The following is a 24,161-nucleotide window of genomic DNA, read 5'->3' on the forward strand; positions in this document are numbered from 1 at the left end:
TCTTCTCTTCCCAAATCTGGCCTCCTGGACTTCAACTTCTCTGTCCTCGATCGGCTTTCTGATTTTACTAAGATTGTAGGACCAAACAAAAAAGGATGTGCTTTGCTTCACTTGTGATGACATTTCCAGGCCATTCTCGGTTCCTCTGTGCTGCCTGGGGATCCTGCCCACCTCATAGAGTGAGTGCAGTTCCTAGGCTGTTGAAGCCCCATAGTCAATGGTTAGGAGTAAACTGGGAGCAGATCTGTGCATGTTTTCCCTCCGCAACACTTGGCTCATTTCTCTTTTTTGTTCTATTTTGATAGGGCCCTCTTTGCTTTGTATGCAAAATAAAAATAAATTGGGGTAAAAAAAGATTTTTGGAGGGTGCTTTGAGGATATGTTCTTCCATAAGTGTTACTTGCCATTATCAGCAGAGAATAACATGCCCTCTGGACCAGTGCTGACATCCAGACCAGTGTCTTATACTGGGGAAACCACAGTCATGCTAGCCAGGGCCCCATGGGGGAGGCTGCATGCCTCAACCAAAGGAGTGGGACAAATTTGAAGGATAATTAAATTACCTCACTCATTAAAGTGGAATTATGTGAGGAGGGACGTCAGACTAAAGGATAGAATATGAGAAGAAAAGAAGTTTGGAAGAATTTTCCTGAGAGATGAAGTCATACTATATATAAAATCGGGCAGACTTGTCAAAAATTTTCTAACAGAGGCAGAACAGTTTGGAAGCTAAGGATATAGATTCAAGAGCCAGATTTCTGGGTTTGAATCCCATTTTGTTACTCAGTAGTAGTGTGACAAATTATTGAACTTCTTTGTGCCTTTGTTCCCTCCTCTGTAAAAGAGAAATAGAAATGGTAGCCTCTCTTGCAGGGTTATTGAGAAAATTAACTGCATTAGCTTATTTAAGGCACTTGGAATCACGCCTGATATGTAGTAAATACTCTATTCACCATTATTATTTTTGACGGGAGTACTTATCTTGTGTTTTATTTCTCTACATAATATAATCACTTTATTCTTCTGCTCAAATCCTTTTATAATTTTCGTATAGAATAATTTACCGTAATTTTCATTTTTTGTTATTTAACATGTGCCATGTACTGTGACAAGCACAGAGTCTCTCATTTACTCCGTACAACAATCATGAAAAGTTGGCAGTTGTTATTAACACCGTTTCACAGATGAGAAAAATGGGATTCAAAGAGATTTTAAAACTTGCCAAAGAAAATAAAATTAGAAGCGGCAAATTTTGAGTATCAACCCAGTTTTGTATCACTTTGTGCTCTTAATCACTGTGCTATCATTTGTAGCCTCCCTTCCTTTCACCACCTGTTCACCAATACCCTTTAGCACACTATGGCATCCACTTTACCAGCCTGTTCTCACCCAGCTTCCCCCAAATTGGCACTCCCCTCCAGGAATACTGAAGCCTGCAACATCCTAAGTGAGCTCTTCTATGCTCTGTGACTGCATGTCCTGTTCTCATCATCTCCAGTGAACTTTTCAATTTGTAAATTAGGAAAGTAGCTACTCATTCTTCAAGAATCACATCGTGTCACCTCTTCTTTGAGGTCTTCTCTTACTTTTTCAGGCAAGATTGGGCTGTTTTGTCTCCTTGGACTTATATCACCCATTGCACAATGTGCAATTTTTTTTTCCTTTTTAAAAACATTTGTCTTCCCCACCAGACAGTGAGCCTTTCAAAAATAGATAACTTTTAATCTTTGCTTCTCCCACAACCCAGAATTGATTTTTTTACAAATGAAGCCAATCATAAAAGTATAAAATAGATGAATCAATGAATTAAAAATTCCGATTACATTTTAGCACTGTCTAGTAGAGATTTTGGGGATGATGAAAGTGTTCAGTATCTGTTCAGTGCAGTGGTCACTACTGGTCACTGTGCCTGTTGAAATCATGAAGTGTGGTTGATGCAACTGCAGAACTGTCATTTTAATTTTATTCAGTTTTAAATAATCTAAATTTAAATAACTACTTGTGGCTAGTGGCTAGTAACATAGTTGTAGAGTTAGAGCTGGAGCAGGGTTTTGTTGATGATTTTTCTATAGTATGCCTTATCCATATTTCCTACTCAGTTATATACTGTATCTTATACCTGGTCAAAATCAGGAAGTAACATTGGTTGGAGAATAGAGATTTTAAGATGCTGCAATGAGACAGCAACACTTTTCTATTAGCACACATAGCTCCCTCTGCTGATGCTATAATGGCTCATCAGAGGGGAAATAGAGGCTCTTAGAGCCACACAGGTAACTATTACAGGAATTTTTGTGATAGGGTTAGCAATCTTTTCCACAGTCTTTGAGGTCATGAGCAATATTTGGGGCCTCAGTAAGATGTCTGTGTTAGATGCTTTCAGGTTCTCTGCAGAGCTAACAAGTAGGAAAAGACATCAGCCTCTCTTTATCTGCTTCCCTGGGCTCCTCTGACATTGTGCACATATATCTATTTTCCATTTGTCTTATTATACTGTCATTATTTGTTCATGTTCTGTTTTCTCCCCATCCTAGGTGACTTCATTGAGAGCCAGGCTCTTTTTCTTATGCATTTTTATTTCCCTAGGACTTATCATAGCACTTGGCAGAAGGAAGAGGGTCAATAAATGTTTGATGAATGAATGAATGAACATCGAATCGAGGAATAAGCCAACAACTCGTGGGACTCCAAGAGAGCCACCACATCCATCACAGAAGAATGAATAAACCAGAGAGATACTAGCCTGCAGCCGTGTCACCCACTAGAGAGGAAGACAAGTGGGAACAGAGTCCTGTCCTGTTTGCAAGACAATCAGAATGGAAAGCAATTATGCAGTCTAGGCCAGTCCAGGCAGTTAGATGGAGTGGAGTTTAAGTAGAGTTGGCAGTACCATCTTGCGGTCCACCTGAGGGAATTTGGATTTAGTGACTAGGAAGCAACAAGATGTTTTAACAAAATACTTTTTTCATAATCTCTGTGTTGGCTGGAGAGCTTGCCCAGACTCTCTGGGTTGGGAAATGAGCTCAACCGGTAGATGGGCAACTCTTCCTTTCTGCACAATCTTTGTCTGAAGAGGCCCTGGGGACAAACGTGAAAGTGATGAGAAAACCCCCAAAATGCATACCACACATACACACATCCTAGGAGGTGGTAGTACATAGGAAGTGAGACGCTTAAATGGAACATGAACCGAATTCATCTCTGTTCAGTTTAATTCAGTTCAATAAAAAATTTAGTGAGTATCTACTCTGAGGAGATACATAGATAATTAAGACACAGTTTCTTCCTTTAAGGAATTCACAGTGTAGTCTGGCAGTAAGAATTATAAATTAATAACTTGTAACAGAGTGTGATTAATGCAATAATACGGGTGAGCTAGGTCCAGTGGTGGCACAAAAGAGGAGACAGTAAGCTCTACTTTTGTTTGTCTTGAATGATGTGTAGAAATTCTTTAGCTATATGGGTTGGGGAGGGGTGGAGACTAGGAAGGGAAGGATGAGACCCTCCAATTAGAAGCAAGAGCACGGGCAAAGACCGAATAATGTGACAGAACATGTAGGGGTGATGTGGCTAGCCCTCCCAGTGGGGGAGTACTGAGGTGTCCATTTCATCAGAAGATTTCTCTGCCGTTCTAGTGCTTGAGAGATGATTCTGCTATTATATGTAGGATGGATTACAAGTTGAAGGACCTCTACATAGGAAGGCCAGCTAGAAGCTATTCTAACAACTGCAGGGTGAGAGATTTAGGGTCCTAGTGAGAATTATGGTTGTGAAAATAAGGGACAAGAGTTTCCAAGGTATATTCTAGAGCAGTGATTCTCAACCTCCTTTCTGTCTGGTGACTCCTGAGAAATAAAATATATTTCCATCAGTAATAGTGACAGTACACTAGAGAAGTGCTTCTGGAAAGGAATGTGGGAATGTAATTGAGAAAATCACCCATATGATTCTGGTACATAAGCTACATCCTAACCACCCCACTAAGGATAATAATTATTTTAGAGGAAGAGCATAACTTTGCGAGGGCCAGGAAGTGGGAGGGACTGAGGCTGAAGATGTGAAAAAATAATGTTACTGTTTATTGAGAACCTATAATGAGCCATGTTCTTGGCAGCCGTGATTTAATTTGATCTTCACAATAGTCTTATAGGGTAGGGATAATCATCTTCATTTCACCTAGGAGGGCCCTGAAGTTCAACTAGATTCTAAACCTTGCTCCGGTTCCCATTACTACTGGAGGTCATCCCTGGATTTGAGCCAAGGACCATTTGATCGAAAAGCCCAAGCTCTTTGTAGCACACAGCATCGCTTCTTTCTGGGAACTGTAGTGACCTGAGAAAACCCTAGCATCGTAACAGAAGGGTGTCATTTACATAATAGTAAAGAAGAAATTGCCAAAAGTGATAGGTGTCAGAACCAAGATGTCTGATTTGCGCCTTCTAGAGCTACTTTTTTTCCCCCCTAATATCAACACTACAGTGTATCAAAGAATGATGAAGAATTACTTGTTAAGTTGCGAAAAGCATATGGAAGGGAAATAAGGGATCCATCCAGTCATTTTTTTCCCAGCCAATACGTATTTATTAGGCTAATATATGCACTTTGCTGAGTATAAAGAATAAAAAGTGTATACATTTGTAAGCATTACTCCTGCCCTCCAGAAATCCATAGTTTTGTGCAAGTTAAAACAGGTAAAATGTAATTCCAGTGGAGTGTGCTGAGTAGTTGAGCAGAGATGTAAGCATATGTACATGGTCTTTTCTCCCCCAGCAACCACATATTTTATTTTGAGTTTTGTAAAACATAGATTTTTTTATCAAAGTGTATTTTGCATACAGTGAAATGCACAGATCTTAAGTGTACAGGTTGGTAAGTTTTGAAAAGTGTTCACACCTGTGTGACCCTAGTCAAGATAGAAAACTTTTTCATCACCCAGGAAGCTCCTGATATTCCTTTCCTAACAATTGTCATGACCTCCCTTCCCCAGCGCAAGCAACCACTGTTCTAATTTCTATCAGAAAGGCAGAATTAAAAAAAAAAAATCCAACTAGAGCTCTACCACTCACTGACAATAACTGCTTAACCTTTCAGCAGCTTTTGACCTCACACCTTGGCTTGATTTTTTTTTTTTCCAATTACAGTTGGCATTCGATATTATATTAGTTTCAGGTGTACAGCATAGTAGTTAGACACTTATATAACTTACAGAGTGATCCCCTTAGTAAGTCTAGTACCCACCTGACACCACACATAATTATTACAATATTATTGACTATGACTTTTGAGGCACAGTGCTCTCTCTTTATCCCTCTCCTGACTGGCTACCTCTTCGATCTGTTTTGCTCAGTTCTCCTCATGTTCCCAATCTCCAATTGAACAGGGTCAGTGCTTTGCTCCTTCCTGTTCCTTATCTGCACACTCCTCCTAGTGGTCCATACTTTTTAATTTGAACTGCTAATTGACCATGAAGAGTGATAATTTAAAAGCCTAGCTCATCCTGTTTAAACTTTATACGTAGAGAATGGTCACTCAGACTGTGTAAGCTCTTTCAAAATGGACATTGTAATACCAAGAAAGCAAACCTATTTGCAGCTGTACGAGAATCCTACGATTGGCTTTTGCTTGCTGTAAGTGACCAGTGTGGCTGATGTTCATAGCAGACTGAGTTACAGCTTAGAAAAGGGTAGAAACAGATGGAACGTCTCCCTGGCTGCCATGAACCCAATGAGTATAGCAGAGGGAATGACTAGAGCTCTTTCCTAGAGTTTGAGAAAGTCTTCACCAAGTCTTCACCTGTGGCAGCTGATTCTTAAAGAATGAGTAGTATATTGGCCCAGTAGAGAAGTGAGCAAGGCATCCCAGGAAGAGGGGACAATAGGGCAAAGCACAGTGACCTGAAAATGCTATAGGAGATGCAAGAAGTTCCGTGTGGCAAGAAGTGAAAAGGTGGTACAGGATTCTAAAGGGTTTTGTTTTCTCTTCTAAGGAGTAGGAAGCACTTCTCTGAGTGGGCTGTTGGTGGTGGTGTTGGGGTTGGTGGGGAGTGTTGGAAGATGACATGAGCTTGGTATTTCAAGGGGAAAAAAATTGAATGCCAATGGGAAGGATTTGATTGGAGGAGGATAGTACTAGAAGAACAGGATCAGAGCCCAATGTCCCATCTCAGGCAGAGCCCCACCCCCTAGCACACACACCCTCAAAGGGTTCAGTAATATTCAAGGTCAAGGGTGGATGGAGAAATAGTTTTGCTCTGCCCTTGCTAGCCTAGAGAGTTTGAGGCTGAGGGGTGCACACCTGCCTGTACAATGAATCAATGCCTCAGGGCCTGCCCCATCACAACAAAATTGTCCTTGACACCTAAAACGTTCTTGCTTTTTTTGTTTTTGCTTCTTATGTCACCTAAAGCCTCTTCTTCTGACTCGCATAATTCCCTCATCTAGCTGAGGGCCTCAGATAAACTCAGCAATAGCTGCTAATGTCTCATTGTCATTTTTTACTCTACTTCATCTTTCAATCATTCTTTACAGCAAGAGATGTCATCTAGAGGGGTTCTGCAGCTTACATAAATGAGTTATGAATCCTCATGATTTCAAGTGGGTTATCAAACCTCTTCCAAGCAGAAACAGGCATCTGGTATCTCCAAAGTGTGAAAAGGACATTATGCATATGTATGCAGAGACACATGCCCTCCAGCATTTCCCAAGTACTTGCCACATTTTCACTCACACAGGAGCCATATGCAAGGGGACCCGAGAACTGCTCTTAGAAAGGAAAGTGCTTCAACCTATCCTTTCTTTTCTCGCTTCTCTTTACAATTCTTCAATTTTATTTTCCTGAACCCAGGACAGGAATAAGGAAAGGTTTGTCTGAGTGTGCTCATTGTATGTTACACACAACTTTGCACGTATGTAGGCAGGTAACCATCAGTAGCCACAGGAGAAAATGGAAAAAGCAACAAAGCTCAGTTTACACAAACACAACAAGAGAAACAAAATCCGGTATCCACCGTGTTTCCCCGAAAATAAGACCGGATCTTATATTAATTTTTGCTCTAAAAGATGCATTAGGGCTTATGGTCAGGGGATGTCATCCTAAAAATCATGCTAGGGCCTATTTTCTGGTTAGGTCTTATTTTCAGGGAAACACGGGAGATTATTCTGACAGAGATCATTCTGCCTGAACTATCGGAATTATGGAGAGTAATACTAAAGAATCTTGTCCAGAGGTTTCCAATAACTTGAATTTTTCTATATTTCAAAGTGTGGTAGAGAGGCCACAAAATGTCAAAGAAAGGCAAGGCATGAAAGGCTAGGGAGTAAACGCTCAGGTGGTGAAGACACCTCTGGAAATTCTATTACTTTATTTAGATTCAAGGTCAGATTTTGATTGAGACTCCGGGCTTTGACTTTCAATAAACCTGGATTTGAATTCTAGCTCTAGTACTGACTTGTATGACCTTAGGCAAGTCATTTTATCCTCCTGAATAATTTAGATTCCTTGTTTGTATGAAGATAATAACGGCTACTTCGCCGAGTGGTTATAGGGTTTAAGTGAGCAAACTTTTATAACCTTTGCAATGGTGGGTGGCACATAGCAAGCCCTCAGTAAGGACATTTATTGTTTTTACATTTTTACACATCATCTTGGACCCTTCCTGTAGCTTCACTTTCCTTATTTCTAAAATTGGACTAATAATAGCTCTTGTATTCACTTTATACAGTTTTTGTGGACATTAAGTAATAATGCATGTGAAGATACTGTGTAAAGTGGAAAATTGCACATAGCTGCAAAGTGTGGTTATCGTTATTTTAGAGGCACTTAGGCTGTCATAGTTAAAGAACACTTGGTAAAAATCCGCCTGAAGTAGATACAGAACATTACTGATCTGCAGAGGAGCAGATGCATTCATCCAGAAAGCCCATTTCCTGTCCACCTTTTGGTGTGAAAAGCTGTGAAGGGTCTCATGTGTGTATAAGGTGGATAGTATTTGGAAATAAGGATTGGGAGGTCCTCCTCCCTTTAACAGTGGTATATACGAAGTAGAAACCTGCAGTTTTTTATGTTTTACAACTGCTAAGCTGTTCTTACTCCTGGAGCTTAAAAATTGAACATGATTGCCACAGCCCATCTGATTCATAACCAGCCGGCAGCTCAAATACTAGCAGGCTCTGCCAATCTTCATCTGTTTCCCACGAAGCTGGCACTCTCATGCTTGTCTCATCCTCTCTGCCCCTTAGTAGGGGAGACAGAATGGGTCTGAGAAGTAGGCGGTCCACGCCTCCTGACTGAGTGATCAGGGAGCTACTATTTAGTATTGGGGCAGCCCAAATCCTCTTTCTCAGTGAATTTCAACACTTTTCACATCCCTGTGACCCCATGTGCAAGTGAAGAGGTCTAGTGGGTAAGAACTCTTGTCGCCATGGTCTGGCATCCTCAGACAGAGCTTGTTTTGGACCCCACCTTTACCAACTACCCCTTGCAGCTGTCCGACCTTGTTTAAATTATTTATCCCCTGTGATACTTGCTTACTACATTTGTAAATAGGGATCACAATATATCTACAGAGCAAGATTTCTCTGAGAATTAGATGAAATAATGTATTTAAAATATCTCACAAAGAACACAGCACAGAGCAAATGCTAAACAAAAATGTCCTTTTCTGTTCTTTCCCTTTGATTTGTAATAATTCATTAACAATTACTGCAGGACTTTGTCTTTCTTGACCACTCTTTCCTTACCAAAAAAGTAAAGTTGAATTCAATGATTTATAATTCCTGTATGCTAGTGAAGATCTAGAATCCCTATACTTCTGGTGCTGTAAGAGAGGAATAATTAGGTTGCTCTGTCCATTCTTAGGTAGGTGGGATAAAGTCATACAGGGAGATTACAAAGGGAGGATTTGACCTAGGTGTTTTTGGATAAGTAGGATTTTGATAAGCAAATAGATTTTGACAGAATGAGGAAAGACATACAGAGTCTAATGCTTTATTAGATTTAATGCAAACGGTTTGGATAAATTGGTTCACACTAAGATAATAAGAGATTCTCTTGCGAGCTATGTCTGCAAATTGGAAAGAGGGAAACTCAAAGGAAGCAAGAGGCAGTGTACAGCACTGTTGGGGCACACAGGCAGAGATGCAGCAGACTTTCCAGGAGGCCATAGCTCCCCCCGGACTGTAATCTGTGTGAGAGCAAGGACTCAGTCCAGTGTTGCCAGGCGTACTAGCTGAATGTTGAACTTTGGATCAGTAAATGAGTATCACTGATGCACCTAAAATATTAATGTGTGGGTGTGGAGTAGGATCCAGGAGAAGAGAACCTAGCGATCTTTTTATAATAGCAATTCTCTTGGAACACTTCCCCAAGATACCCCAAAGCACTTTTGCAAATGCTGGTTATTATTATTATTATTGCTATGCTTGTAGACAGCTTTTTCTTGCCTGCCCTATAGCTGTGAGTGTGGGAGCACAATTCTCTGGGGACGTGAGCATATGTTCTTTCCCTGAGAAAGTCTAGGAGAGAACCCCCAAGGATACATTGTACCCCTGTCCCAGTCAAGAAAGGAAATTTTTGCCTGAAATGCTCCCTCGGTCAATGAGTAAAGAAAGCAGGGAATAGAGCTTCATAAACTTTTTGTGTATTAGAATGAAGAGTCAATTGATGTATGAGTTAGATATCCTGTGTTCAATTCTTGACCTCTCACTGTAAGTAGCCTATCGTAAGCTCAGTGGGCTTCATTTTCTCCCCCATAAATAAGAGCAGGCCAATGGATATAGCATGACCTTCTAGCTCAGTGCTCCCACTTTTACTCGTATTTCCTAGAATTTTAGAGGTGTAAGAATACTTAGATGTTAAAAAGAAACATTTACATGTGACGGAAAGTGTGCCCCCAAATTACAAAATTATTTTTGTTTAATAACTTCATTGGTGCAGAAAGCCATCTCAACACAACTGGAACAAGTTTGGGTTTATATGTTCCCCTTCAAATAAGTCTTACCCACCGCTTTTGTTGACGGCAGTTTCTGATTTTCTGAAAAACAAGTTCCCCTTTTAAACATCACTGCTGTTGTTCCTCTTACACACCCTTCTGCTGTATTCAGTGATTGATTTATGTCCACTGTAGTTAGCTAACACAAGAAGGGGCTGGCTAAAACAGAACATCTTTTCTCATTAGCTGAGTCTGACGGTGGCCTCTACTAATTAGTTATTGAATTGAATCTTTGCGCTAGGTACATTAGAATGCTCTGCTGTCATTGAAAACATATAGTCCTGGATCCCATCCCAAGCCTATTAATTTAGAATCCTTAAGAAGTAGGGCCAAAGAATCTGTACTTTTAATTTTTTATTTTTATTTTTTTACAAACTCTCTACGTACTTCTTATGTATGCTCACATTTGAGAACTGCTTTCTTCAATATTTGCTTTCTTCCAAATATGTTCAGCCTTTAAGGACACTAATCTACTCATAATTTAATCTTAAATGACTCTTCGGCCTTTGAAATGTTAAGGTCATGCAGAATTCAGAAGGCATGTTTCAAAAACATGTCAGTAGTATGCTACAGGTTTTAATATTCCATGTTTCAAACAAAATATTTTTTCCCCTTGGTTGAAATACAAGGAGCCGAGTGGCTGTGGCATGGCTACTGTCACAGTGGGCACCGCGTGTGGTATAGACTTTTCTGTGACCCTTGTGTTCACAGAGCATCTTTAGTATATGTTGTTATTTTTTAATATATGTAGTCACAATTTCATCTTTTGTTGCCATTGAAGAATTATCCCCACAGTTTTGCTTTGTTTTTGTTTTTAATATAAAAATGCCAAGTGTATTATTCTAAAAAAATACTTTGGCAAATGGTGAATATAATAAATATAAAACTTAGATCTCCCCTTTAGCATCAAAGAAGCTAACATACACACTCATATACTGATAGAACAAAAACTCACATAAGAATTACTAAGTTGGACATTTGCTAACTTTAAAATACCTTAGATCTGAAATCAATCAACTAGTCAATCAATCAATCAGTCAATCCAATCTGTGGTAAACAAGTGAATAGATATCTGTGACTTGCACCAAGCTATTGAGTTACTCAGATGATTGAAATAGATGTCTGGGAAACCCTCCTACCAGTAAATGACCTAGAATCTTAGAGTGTGTCTGAATAATGCCAAGTCAGCGGAGTGTTGCAGGCCCAAGTTTAGCCCAATGGGCTGTCCATTCCTGACCTAAGGCTTCTCTGGATGTTTTTCAAGCAATTTCAGGGAGCTCCCAGGCATATCCATTCAGCAACTTTTCACCCTCCCGTCTTCAGGTTTTGGAGTCTCAAGTTCCCCATTGGGCTTGCGTCCCTTGTGTGTCTATGTAGCCACTTCTGGGTTCAGACCCCTCTATTCCAGTAGTGCGGTCAGAGAAAGATCAATCCATCCCAACCTTCAAAGAGTCATCCCAATGGCAACTTCCTCTGAGCAGTAGTATAGGGTGACCTTGGAGTCCTATACTCACCCTGATGTGGCACTCCGTCAAAGCCCAGGTGCCCTGGACTGTCCAATGCTTGGCCCATAGAATGTCCATAGACTTTTCAGTCATGTTAGCACATGCTTTATTAAGATTGGATTTGTTCCTTTTTTCTACAGAGACTATGTCCCTATTCCAGTTTATTAAAGCTGCCATGCTGTGCACCATTATTCTTCCAGCTTATATTCATGAATGGCCTGTTCTCAATAGGAACATTCCGGTGTAGATCAATAATCAGTCCTTAGTTCGGATAGGAAAAAAAAAAAAAACACAAAACCATTGATGCCCTGCTTTCAGCTGTGTTTAAGAGGTCTTATCATTAAAGCAGCAGCAGGCATTCATAAACCAAGCTGCCGGCAGTGCTGGACATGCAGGATTAAAATAATTGTCCACAGGCTCTGTCTCATAAATGTTTTCCTTTGACTTTTGGCAGGATCTCCAACCTGAGTATATGCCAGTTGACATGGGAACACTGAGGCCAGCATTTTAAGGATTTTCACATTTGCTTGCAATGGTAAGATTTAAAGATATAACAATGAAAGACATTAAATATTACTGGATTTTGGCTTTTGGCAATAGATATGAAACTGAAGTTGTTTAGGTATAATATTTTTTGACTCATACAAGTCTTTGTTCAATTACCTTGCAAAACCATAGTAAACACAAGAGAAATCTATATGCCATAAATATTGAATGTAGTTTTGTTTGGATCAGTGAAAATAGGGAAACTGAGTAGTATCAAGATTTCTTTATTTCTGCACAAATGGACCAAGTGGGAGAAATGGTTTCCATTTTGAACAAAGCAACTCTTTGTATTCAGAAGAGGTATGATTATGAGTTCATTATGAAGGGACACAAATTTTAAGAACAATGAGGAAAAAGAAAGGGGAAGTGATTCTGTTTTCAATACCTTAGTGGGCAGTCATGCCCTTAACGTGTGTTTAGGGATTGGGTTTCTAAAAGAACCAAATCTTCAGTCAGTGAAGAGATTGCTTAAAAAGGAAGAATGTCTGAAGCTGAAGGTATGGCAGTGACCCACTGGACGCTCGTTTCTTACAAAGAGAATCATATGGTGAAGATATTGGCAGTTGGATAGCAAATTGTGTTATTAGAAGACAGTTTTGAAAAGAGCAGTCTTCCACTCTGTGTGTGTGTGTATTTCCATATATATGTGCAAACACACACATACACACACACACCTCTTAAATGTGAGGCCAAGATATATTATTGAATAAAGTAATAATTAGCATTCTATTTTTATGGAAGAGAACAGAGTCTCGGGACACATTTCCAATGTAAAGTAAAACAATGCACCATGATGTCATTAACTGGAGTCAAACAAGATCACCTAGATTCTTAGGACCCTGAATTATTAAACTTAATAGCTTAAATTTAGTAATGGTACTTAGTTCATTTCCAACTTCAAGCTGAGCCAGATCTTTGTAGGGTGAGACTGTACTCAGCACATTCAATTCGCTGAAGCCTACTATTTTAGTACGTTTTCTACATGTTTTGGTCCCCATTTTCATATGGCCCTGTAGCAGGACCATGGTACATTGAACGAATCATGACTTTTAGCCAACATATTTGTCCATTTTTGTGTGCCACACATAGCTTTATATCTGAATTTTCAAAGGATATCTTTTGGCAGTTCAGCATTTATATTTAATCTAAGTACATTCCTCTCACATTGCCCTGCTGCTTTATTCAGTTAGATTATTGCGGTAACTTTTAGTTTAACAGCTTGTATTCACATAATCTATTTATGGAACAATGGATGAATGATTGTGAAATATCCTGGAAGATGCATTACTTAAACTGATGCCTGGAAATGATGGTGCAACTTCACACTTTTATACATACGCGTATAAATGTAAATGAACATACCATTATGATTTCTTTTCTCTGAATAGCATGTTCCTCTTACAGATTAAATTACTTTGCACTTGAGTTTAATGTTTTATTTCATGACTTAGATGCGCTTTCTAGGAACTACTGCCAAACCCTAGTTCCCATATATAAGTCATAGTTTTTTATATATACATGGAAATTCAAGAAAACATCCTAATTAGAGAGTCATTAAATCTCAGATATCAGCAAGGCCAGAGTTAAACTGAACAGAGTTTTTTAAAATCCCCAAGGCTGAGTAATTTGAGGAGAAAAAAAAAAAGTAAGAGAAACATGCACGTGATTGGCCTTAATGAAACCACAAACGTCTATGTAAATGGTGGCTCTAATAACTCACTTCTGGACCACAGAAGTCATAGTTTTATCTGAGCTCTGCATATTAAATTATTCTTTTTGTTATCAAGAGTGAAACCCTATCAGAGAAACTCAGTCGATCATGCTAAACTGATTTGTGGCATTTCAGATATGAAAAGATTTCCTTGAAACTAGTCTTGGAGCTCCTAATTTTGTAGAGAATCAGACAACACTGAATCCTTTGCCACTTCTGCAATACGAGAACACTCTGTTGACCAGATAGGCTTGTCTGAGGACAGAATACATTGATGCAGAGTGCCATAGTAGAAAGAGCAGTGATTTAGGACTCACATCCTAATCCTCACACCATAGTTGTCTTAGCTGGAGAAGTTTTTTTTTTTTTTTTTTTTTATTAGTTTCAGGTGTACAAGACAAGGTAATACTTAGACGTTCATCATTTATATCCCTCACACTGTGAACCCCCCGCCCCCCATCCATTATCCCTCCGACCTCACACCCAGCCATCACATTATATATATAAAATTATAGTTGGCATTCATTAATGTTTAGCTTCTGGTGTACAATGCCATGATCAGGCATCCACATTATCTCTGAGGTGGTCTCCCAATAGGACGCATGTCCATCGGATACCCAACAAAATCTTTCCGACATTATTGAATAAGTTCCCCAAATTAATTTTCAGAAAACCCTGAGGCCATCTTGTGGTTACCAGCTGCTTCCTAATCCCTTCACCTTTCCCCTGATCCCCAACCCCCCCCCCCCCGCCCCCGCCCATCTAACAACTCTCGGTTTTTTCTTTGTGCCCTCAAAACTGTCTCTGATTAGTTCATTCACATATTCTTTTCTTTAGATTCCGCATATAAGTGAGATCATATGGTACTTGTCTTTGGAGAAGTTTTATTTCCTTCTTTTGCCTCTGAGATATTAGTCACTTAACAGTGGCCTTAGTTTTCAATCTATAAGACGAAGTTAATATTCACTGTATTCCTTTTTGATTTATCCAAAGACAATAAGTGAGAAACACTGAGGAACTTAATCTCACTACACAGAATTTAGAATTGCTAGAAAGTTGATTCCTTATTAATAGCACTTGACTGATTTGAAAGTTGTGTCAAAAAAGCATCTTCATAGATGTTCACAGATGTCTTCACATTAAACAAAGGTTTATAGTGTTCTGAGCTCTAATATACTTGGATTTTCTTATTAAATTATGATAACATCAAAAGTCAAATGTTATAACTGACTTGTATCTCAACATGTCTCTAGGGTTTATGCTGCATTGATCCCAAATTTCAGTGTCCTAGAATTATTCCAAAAAAAGAAAAGAAAAGAAAAAAAGCATGGGAGAGAATGGAAGAAATGTTTACAATAAAATCCCTGCCAGCAAGCTGGGGAGGAAAGGGTCTCTGGGGTTGATCCTTGAGGTGAATCATCCTCTTTCAGACCTCCCTCCCTTGAATTCTTTTTAGATGTATGCTTTTTACTAAACCAGATTCTCTGCTTATCTTTCTCTCCACCCCCTTCAGTCTCCTTCCTCCTCTCCTTCACACCTCAGAAAGTCCTTTATTTGTTTACAATCCAGTTTGAGTATTTTTGGATTTTTGTAGGGTTTTTTGTTTGTTTGTTTTTTTAACTATTGACCCACAGCCCTCTGCTTCCATAAATTCTGCTTTAAGTGTTTGATCTCTAAGGCAAATACACCCCCCCATAGCCTTGAGTTTACTCTCTGACTCTGTTTCATTATAATTGTTATAGAAAATCAATATGAATTTGGTGGCGGTGGGGGTGGGATGTCTTGGGTCAAAAACCACAATTTGCTTGAACACACATAGTCCTTGTCTCCACAAAGAACTGTGGATCACATGTCCTTTAAGAATAAAGCCACAGTCGTTGGAAAACATCACCTAGAAAATAAGCAGGAAATTCCAACAATTTCCCATATTATAGAAAAATCTTCCAAAGCTCCTAGTTCATGTACCAATGTTAGAAGCAATCAAGGGCTATGAATAATGGATGAAGTTAAACATAGTGGTCCAAATTTTTCTTCAGAGTGTGAGAGAAGAACATAATGTGTGTGGGTCAGAGAAGAACATAATGTGTGTGGGTCAGAGAAGTTGGCTGACATATGAAATACCAACAAAAAGTATCATCGCTTGGGGTTTTTAGGGATAAAATTTGAACACTATCCAACATTTGCCAGTGTGGAGATGCTTACTATGTACAGTACCATTCTCTTCTGTGGTCCCAAGATTCCCAACTACATGGAAGCCTCATTTGTACCTTTCTGACGATCAAAAAACCCATCCTCATTTCTATTATTTAATTCCCCCAAGAGAACAAAAGTAACTAATGGTTTCTTCAGATCTGGGTATGGTTCATTTTGTGTTTGTGTTAGAAGCTAATTGAAACCTTCTTTGGGTCACAAAATTTTGAGACTTATATGGAAGAGTAACCAAAGAAAATTAAGATAGGAATAAAGCTAAGTATAGAAAATATTATCTTAAGATACTCCATCCAAATTTCCATGTGTTTACACCTGACCCAATTAGCCTAAAAATTGTGGTTTTTAAACATCATAGCAGACCATGCTACTAACAACTCAATGAACCAATTTTCTTGGGCTCTGGCTGGTCTGGATACGTCTCCTATTATCCCCCATGTTCCCAATCTCAAAAGACAATTTCTCTTTTCAGTCTTTGACCTTTGCTCCTCCCAAAGTCAAAATCAAGGTGAGACATAATCAGCAAAGGGGGCTCCTTAGGACCCTTCCCAGTGGTAGGATCATGAAATGATAGAAGTTGATAGAAACTTAAGTAGGGTATCTAAACTTTCAGCTCCTTTCATTAGCATTTCACTGAAGCTCCATAAAACTGCAAATATTTTATATGCATCACCCACTATCACTTTGCAGCTGATCATAATAACCCATGACTAATAATAGGAACCAGAGAACCACCATATCTGAAATGGCCCCATCTATCACTGAGACATTTTTGGTGTAATAAAGTCAAAAGTGAATTTTCTTCTGTTATTTTTCAAGTTTTGCATCCAACAAAAATGTTATTAGAGCACAGTGACTTATGGAAAATTGGGATAGATTGAGAGCCTCTGATAAAAGGCAATGTTTATATCACTGAAGGATTCTATTGAATTGAGGGGGATGGGGAGAAATAGTTTTTAATAATGTGTTCTCTGATGTCTTATCAACCATATGCAAAAAAATCTAATTAAGCATCTAAAGATATGTTATGAAAACATATTGTAAAGGCACAAATATCCTGGGGAATATTTTAAAAGCTTAAAAATATAAATTTTGTTTGCGACTATAGAGGGGAAGGAGAGCTGAGAAACATAAGTTGTGTGAGCATACTGATTTCATCCCGATTATCAGGCAAGAAGACAGGCTCTGACATTTCATTCCTTGGCCATATATGTCAGCTTTTAGACTATTTCTGCTTATGTTGTATTTGTGTGTGTGTGTGTGTGTGTGTGTGTGTGTGTGTGTATGACAGAGAGAGAGAGAGAGAGAGAGAGAGAGAGAGAGAGAGAGAGAGAGAGAGAGAGAGAGAGAATGAATGTCTGAGAAAGTAGGAAATAAACATCATCAGAAATGAAACTTTTACAGGTTACCTGAAAGGGCAAGATCTACCAAATATCTCTTTCCTCAAAGAGTGACAATTACTGCTAAGATTAAATATGTTCATTTTAGAACTGTTCAAGAATTTGCTAGAATTCTTAATGTTTTTGTATTGTTCAGCGAGGTGTATTATTCTCTTGTCATGACAACTATTATATCTTAAGATCCCCCTGAAATCCTAATTTCATAAACAGGAGATCTCATAGTAAAAATAGATATCACTAAATATTATTTTTCCATTTGAAAAACATTTATTACTTTCTGTTTTCTCCTTTCCAAGTCATTCATAAACCCATTTATTTATTGACTCATTCATTGAACAAATATTTATTGATCACCTACTAGGCATTGCTAGGTATTATTTTGTGTACTGGGGATACTGAAGTCAACCCAACACATAAAAATTCTTGCCTTCATGGATTATCTTCTAGTGGAGGAAATGAGTAATGAGAAAAACAGAAATATAAAATCTAAAGTGTTTATGTATTTTATACACACGTTGTGTGTTTTATATATAAGTCAGTGCTAAAGAGAAAAAGTAGAGAAAGAGATATGAAATATAACAGGGTTGAGGGATTGCGTTTTAGGTAGTGGCCTACTAAAGCTTTTCTATATAGAGAATTTTGGAATAAAAGACTTGAAGCAAATGAGGCAGCAAGCCATGTGGATATCCCTGGGGGAAGAGATTTTTAGGTGGTGAGAACAGTAAGTGAAAAGGCTCTGAGACAAGAGAGTACCTGGCATATTTGAAAGACGACAAAAAGGCCATTGAGGTTGAACCGGAATGAAAGAGGGAGGAGAGGTAGTAGGAGATAAGGTTAGAGAGGCAATGTGGCTGCAGATCACGGAGCACCCTGATGCCATAGGAAGGTTAGCTCTTATTCAGTGAGATGGGAAGCTTTTGGAGGGTTTTGCATAGAAAATTGGTATAATTTCTGACTAATGTCTTCACAGGGATCATGGTAGCTGCCATGTTGAGAGTGGTCTGTGGGAGATCACACGAGGGAAGCACAGGAAAGGCACAACTGGGGAGACCACAAAGGAGCATGCTACAGTAATTCTGACAAGAGAGGAGAAGATAAGGTCCTGCACCTCGATGAAGAGGCTGAACTTGACCTTGAACATGGTGAACTTATCCATAGTAACAGGAGAGATACGGATAGGTGTGCAGATATGACAGTGAAAGCATGTGGAAGTTCTCTTTTGATTATCTACCAATTATATCAGGCTGCATGAGTATAGGTATTGAGTGGTTGTTTGATTGACTTTAATGAGGGTTATGGTTTAACCAAAAGAGTTCACCAAAGCAAAAACAGGAGGTAGAATATGATTATAATAATTAGGGAACTTAAGGTAGGAAGGAGGCAAGAGAGAATATCATGGGGGAGATATCTCACGGATACTGAGAGAGTGGATTTTAGGTCGTGGTGGGGTTGTAGAATTGTAGGATTTCGGATATTAGAGGGAGTGAGCAGGAATGATAGGAAGTCATGATCAAAGAAAAGAATATTTGAAATTGAGATTTTGCAACGGCTGCAGTTATTGTTAACAACAACATGAATGGTGTGACTGTGGAAGTGAGTGGCTCAGGAAGGGTGGCTGACAAAATCTTTGGAAGAGAGGAAGCCCAGGAACTGAGAGGATGGGATATTGGGAGGATCATCCCATTTGATATGGAAATGACCAAAAATTAAATAGGAGTAGTATTACAGAGAGTGATCGTGAGCTAGGCACCCACATCTCCTATTAATGGAGGGGTAATAAACTGGAGAATTGTGGAAGAAGCACCAATAGGGGTAGAGGGTGGTACAACCTGATGACATGGAAGTAAACGCTGGGTTTTGTAGAGGAAGAAGAGAGAAAGGTCTACACATAGTAATGAGGAGCAAGGAGGACACGTACCGTAATTTCAGGCTTTTCGGTAATAGGGATCTATGAGAGGAAAAGCTGCCTCCTAGAAAGAATTCAAGGGGAATCTGTGTTATCGGAGAGAGCCAGGTTTCAAGTAATGCAAAAAGTGAAAGTTTCCAAAGAAAGCTGAGAATGAGTGGACCTCCTAGTGATTGATCTAAAGTCCCAGAGGATTCAGAGAAAGGGTTTCAGGAGTTTTGGAAACAGGGTCAGAATGAGTAGTGAACAAAGTCCTGTGGGGAGCAGAGGAAAAGGGATAAGTGATGACAGTGCACGCAGAGGCCTGATAATAGCTATTGTGCTAGTCCTGCAAATGATGGTGGTGAGGCTGAGAGTACCGAGGGCAAGGAGAGTGTTGAGTACAAAATTCAAGGATGGTGAGGAAGACCTATACAAGAACATGAAGAGTTCTGAGGTACCCACTTGACTTGCTGAGAAGACAGTTGTCTTTCAGAGGTGTGGTATTCCTCAGAACACACAGATACTCTCTTGACTTGAGCCAAAGAGTGGCCTTCAGTGAGGTGGCCTTATACTGAGTGGGCTGGCTCCCTCTGAATTCATCATTACCAAACCCATTGGTTTATCTTTAATCAGAAGACCTCCTAAATTCCTTTATCGGCAGAACAAGGTACTATTTGGCCCATGAGATGCAGACTCAGCTGAGGAACTCATTGTTGCACTTTAATGGCCGCCTTCTGTGATCTTTGCTTCAACTCTTTCCCACCAATGTATTTTTAAACCTTTCCTTCTTTCCCCTTTATTTCTTCCCTTCCCCTTTGTTTTCCTCCCCCAATCTTTTCCATTTCTTGATGCAGTGCGTGAGTGAATAACTGTCCACAATACTGTGCTCTCCACTTGTTTTTCAGAAGTACTGTATTCTGTCATTCTGTGCATTCTCTGAAATATGGGTTCCCTCGGTTTTGCTTATCTTGAATGTCATGTATTCTGAACTGAGGGAAGGTATGTGCTTTGCACATTCTAGTGACCCACTCCTTTGTCCAGAGCTTCTGTCTTTGCAGAACTGACTTGAGAACTACAGCTGAATCATAAATGACTCTTAACTTTTCATCATTCCATCAAAGACACGTCTGAAACCAGCATTGTTCTGGGAGGGATGGTAATATTCATGCAGTTTTTGGAGGTACTATAGATGGTCAGTCACCATGGAACTAAAATGCAAATTGTAATTATATCCAACGCCTCATGCCGAATACCTCTGAAAAGTAACACGATTTTCTGTTTGTGACCTTAGAAGCAGATATTCAGTTCTCTAGGGGGAAAAAAAAAATATATATATATATATATTTGTGGTTTTATATATTCTATTCATACATAATGAATAGAATGGGATCACAATTAGGGACATGGATCATTGGTACCATTGCTAATTTCTCTTTTTTTCCTACAATGTAGAAATATTACAAGGATTTTAAAGTGTAATATTTTTGTACTTTTTGTGGGAAGCAAATGCTATGAGTCAGTGAAGAACACATAATTTAGATGAATGAACTTCTCTTAACAGTTAAAATTATTCATTATTCATTCTTACCTATACCACTAGTTATTTCTGTATCCCCACTCCAACATAAGACTCAATCTTCTTGTTATATCCCTCAATTTCACTTAAAGCTTCCCACCACCTGCACTTTCTGAGGCAGTGCAACACAGGGAAGAGCATGGCATGTGGCATCAAAGGGCTGGTATTTGCATTCTGGCTTTGCCACTTACCAGCTGCACAATGTTGAGGAAATTATACAAGTGCTGTCATCCTCTGTTTTCTTATCACAGGGTTGCTGAGTTAACTGCTGTAATCTATTTGAAAGTGCTCAATTCACTACAATTTATAAACAGTAGTTGCTCAATAAATATGCATAGATAATGCTTTATTTATCATCTGAGACTTAGTTTCAGCCTCAAATGCTTGGTTAGTTTTCCTGTTTGAGTTTCTCTGGCCTCAATTGTTACTCCTTTTTTTCTGCTTAAGCATTTTGCCTTTGCTCTCCATTTGACAGGTGACTGTGAGCCCTAAAGATTAGCTTTGTGGCTCGGAAGGGGAAGTGTTAGGAGTCTTTCTTTTAGATAAGGAGCACCTAAAGGAAAGGTGCTAATGACATGTATGACAAAAGCAATACTTATAGGGAACAAGGGAAAGAAGACATTATGGGAATCTGAGTGTCAGCTGATGGTATAAAGTTTTCATAAATGAAACTTCTAGCAATGTCCACGGTATGTAGAACTACCAAGGGGTGAAAACTTCCAAATAACATTGGCTATCTTTTCTAGAATCTGTCAATCAATGAATTAAATAAAATAAAATTTTGTTATTTTTATATAATTATACATATGTAATTATATGACATGTATTTTATTTATTAAAGTCTTCCTCAGCACATAGGCACAGAAGTAAGAAGACTGTTCAAGAATGTTTAAGAACTAGGAAGATAGAAACTAATCAATGAGCCATAAGAACTCAGTACCACGATAGTAAAGGGGGTCAATATTTTGATTATTTATTTTAGAGAATGAAAACCAATGGGAAAGTAATTTGAAATTAGTATACTTTCCTGTTTGGACCTTTTTTGTTTATTTTTGGCTGCATATTTTTAGAATCTTCAATTATGTATAATTGAACTAAAAACCAAACCTAGTAATCACCATCCTTAAGTGAGGAAATATATACAATGAAACTCTAACCAGAAGAGACTTTTGAAACAGATACATTTCCATGCTCAGTTTCTTGATTGATACCCTCTTTTCAAAACAATTGGGTATTCCATGTCATTAGAATAGCAGGGAGGTAAAAAGAATATATTCTGCCTGACTGTGTCTCTTTGGTCATCTTTTCACACTCCATTAGAGGCTTTATCCAACTTTTGTGTTCAGACTTTATTGTATTTTTCTGGTGCCAGGAGAAACTTCAATGAGGACATGATGAATGTCCATATTAAATTGGATCCCCCTCCCCTTTTTAATTAAGTTCATTTAAATTTAATTTTGTAATTCTACTTCAGTAAACCATCTGACTCCAGATGTTGAATGCACTTGTTCTTATTTCTGTTCCCACATAATTATACCTGTAAAAGATTTATAGCTGCAGGAGACATTTTGGAACCTTTTAGAGCATTTTTGGCATATGTTTCATGGATGACTGGTAACATGAGCAATTAACATCCTAAAATGTTGTTCTGCTCCCCAGAATATTTTTAATGGGATAAGTTACTTTTATTAGCTTGAACTTTAAACAAATAATCATGTTAAAGGAAACATTATCATCAAAATAATTCAGTTGAAACGGAAGGCCAGCCCTCATAGGAAATTGGTAAGAGACAGAAGATAAGACCCTTGGGCCAAAAGAGCCTTTAACAAAGACATAAATGAAAGATGAGTATTGGCCTTTTGCTGTAAGCATAGTTCCTGTTCCTTCTGATTGACTGTGAGTCACCAATTTGTGTGTTGTACTGCATATGTTATAGAATGATGGGTCATACCTCTTAATGCTTGGGGAACATTTAAATCTGGCTTTCAGTGAACACTCAAATAAAAGAGAACCACCCAACCAGCTCCTACTTTGTAGGAGACCAAGGATGGAAGTTCTCACACTTGTGTTCGTATATTTAAGAAACATACAGCTATCTTGGGGCCTAAAACTCAGACTTACTCCATTGATAAACTATCTTTACCATCAGGCATTCTTAAAACAACAACAAAAAATTACTCGTAATTAGCCATTCTTGTTGCAAGAATTATTTGAATGCTTACAATAGTTCTGAATCTGCCTTTCTTAGTCCAAGCACATCTAATAACACACTTGGTAACTCACCTGGGACCTTATCTAATGAAATTACTAGTCTTCAGGGGGGAAAAAAAAACCCACGAACATATAGTATTACAACTAAACCCTTAGATGACATACTAAAGAAAAACAGCAACTACAAATCCACAGGATAAAGGAATCAATTTTTTTTCCTCAAGTGAGAAATTATACTTCATGTTTTTAATATACTATACTGTCTTGATGCATATGAAATATTCATCATTGCAGTAAACAAATTAGAGTATGGATTTTTCCCTAGACTTTAGGGATCAAGCAAGCAAGCTCTAACTGTAATTTTTCACAGTCTAACTTTTCCAGGACAGATATTTGTATGTGCATGGGGGGTGGGAGTTGTGTAAAAACTACTGGTGTTTGACATTACTATTTCCATCAGCTTTTGTTGAGTTGAGTACTAAATAAGATTAAAATAATTTAAAAATAACACCAATGATTGGATCTGGGCAGAAATTGTTTGTTCATAATTAAAACTCACAGTCTCTACTTATTTCTGATATAGCAAAATAAGCTCATAGAAGGATTCTGTGATTCACAGAATTGTGCAACTTTGCTAAATTTTAAATGGAAAATCATGAAGGCCTAGACAGGGAAACCGTAGCAAACGGCACGCAGCACATAGACTATCATCAAATTGTTAATGTTACTCAATGTATTTGTTTAGAGAGTAACTATACTAATTTAAAAAGTACACAAAAAATATCCCTTTTCTAGATAGAAGAGTGCTTAGTGACTATTTGTGAATACCTTTAATTCTTGCTAGGAATTAAAAATAGATGTCTACCATAGAAATATAAATAGAAGAATTTAGAATACATATATGGAGCTTTAAAATAATAGCATGCATTCTAAGTAATAGTAAAAAAGGAAATTAGTCTTGAAAAAAGTGCATTGTGCTTTCAATTGCTTCTATAGATTATTCACGATGAAATAAAACAACTTTTAGTGAAATAAATTCTTTATCTACCATCAGTCTTGGTTAAATTAGAGCCTATCAGTTTATAATTACTTGGAATATATGTTCAGAATTAATGTCTAAGACACTGT

At 38.4% G+C, this 24,161-nt stretch overlaps 1 protein-coding gene across 6 annotated transcripts in view; it reads left to right on the forward strand.

The window, feature by feature from the left end:
- The window catches only part of SEMA6D (semaphorin 6D), a gene marked incomplete at its 3' end in the record, with an annotated part of 573,645 nt that overhangs the window by 195,569 nt on the left and 353,915 nt on the right, over positions 1 to 24,161 (forward strand). For 5 of the 6 annotated variants that reach the window (XM_081049652.1, XM_081049648.1, XM_081049641.1 and 2 more), the window contains exon 2: positions 11,948 to 12,028. The exons of the other annotated variant lie outside the window; for it this stretch is intronic. The remainder of the gene's footprint in view (positions 1 to 11,947; positions 12,029 to 24,161) is intronic. 6 annotated transcript variants of the gene reach the window in all.

This window comes from Rhinolophus hipposideros (genome assembly GCF_964194185.1).
Source record: "Rhinolophus hipposideros genome assembly, chromosome: 5".
NCBI lineage: Eukaryota > Metazoa > Chordata > Mammalia > Chiroptera > Rhinolophidae > Rhinolophus > Rhinolophus hipposideros.